The sequence below is a fragment of the Cryptotermes secundus genome, unplaced genomic scaffold (genome assembly GCF_002891405.2).
Source record: "Cryptotermes secundus unplaced genomic scaffold, Csec_1.0 scaffold28, whole genome shotgun sequence".
Lineage (NCBI taxonomy): Eukaryota > Metazoa > Arthropoda > Insecta > Blattodea > Kalotermitidae > Cryptotermes > Cryptotermes secundus.
In genome coordinates, this window is record NW_019736391.1 from 883 (window position 1) to 2223 (window position 1341).

Sequence of the window (1341 nt, forward strand, 5' to 3'; positions counted from 1 at the left end):
GTATGTACCGATTTTTCCACGTGATGTAGCAGGACTCAAGCAGCGAATCCGGGAAGGGACCGCCACAGTCGACGAGGCCATGTTGGGAAGGGTATGGCAAGAATTCGATTACCGTGTGGACGTCTGCCGAGTCACTCGTGTTTCCCACGTGGAACGTTTAAGAGGCAAAAACAAACTTTCAGAGTTTCTCTTCAAAATGACACGTATATGATGTCTGCATAATTTGTAGTTCTTGTGCAATAAATAATTTAAAATATTCCCGGACTCTATGTACACCCTGTACATCCTACATTTAAGCCATAATAGGCTGAAAATGCCTCCAACTCCTATGAAGTCGCTTATGGAACGCCCTTTCTGGTTTCCTTTAACATTGCAAAACTTCAACATTTTATGTATCTGTAGTTTTAGACGACTGTGCTACAGGCACATGAATACTCGTAAGATATCTGTCTACCTACCCGACTATCCGTCTCTAAGTCCGTCTACCTGTCTATCCATAAATCCATCCTTCCATCCATCCATCCTTGTTGTTCCTACTTGGAGCATAGCGCATCCGTGAAACGCTTCGTTCCACTTCAGTTTCTTAATATTAGACAGTCGGTAGGACTCCTTGGGCGGGAGATCAGCTTGTCGCAACGCCTCTACCTGTACACAAACACAGAAAAAACGCACACACACACAAACTGAACATCCATGCCCTGAGTGGGATTCGAACCCACGATCCCGGTTTCCAAGCGAGCGAAGACAGTACATGCCTGTCAAAAGATTAGACGCAGGAAAAATGCGATCCATGTAATGGAGGAGCCATTACCGTATCACAGTCTTAATTGTAATTAAAGATTAAACTCCTAGCCTGCTGTATTACAGATATAAGTCGTTCCTTCTGCATTTTGTTGGCCATTCCGCCTATATTGTTTTCAACTTAAGTTGATGGATCAGTTCCGCGATTAATTCTTCAGGCATTCTTTCCATTCTCCAGTCATTTCTTTTTAAATTGATATACTCATTTTGTAACTTCAATATCTATAGAATCAGCAATTCTGCGTCTGGAGAGGCTGTGAGGCTTTGAGGCGCTCTGAGCCTCCAGTCTCCTCGTTCTTTTCCTACCGTTAAAGTCTAAATATAGTAATTACTTTACAAACCATTACTGCACTCTTTGAAATTTCTGACCGCACCGAGTGATATAATGAAACTTATTTCACGTATCACTATAAAATTATTAAAAATTAAATTCTATATGGTATCCCAGTTATGTAGAAGTATCAAATTTCCAGTTAACTCATAAAAGTTTGAAGCAGTGGCAAGATTATTTAGAAAAAAAAATATTCTTTCATATTCATA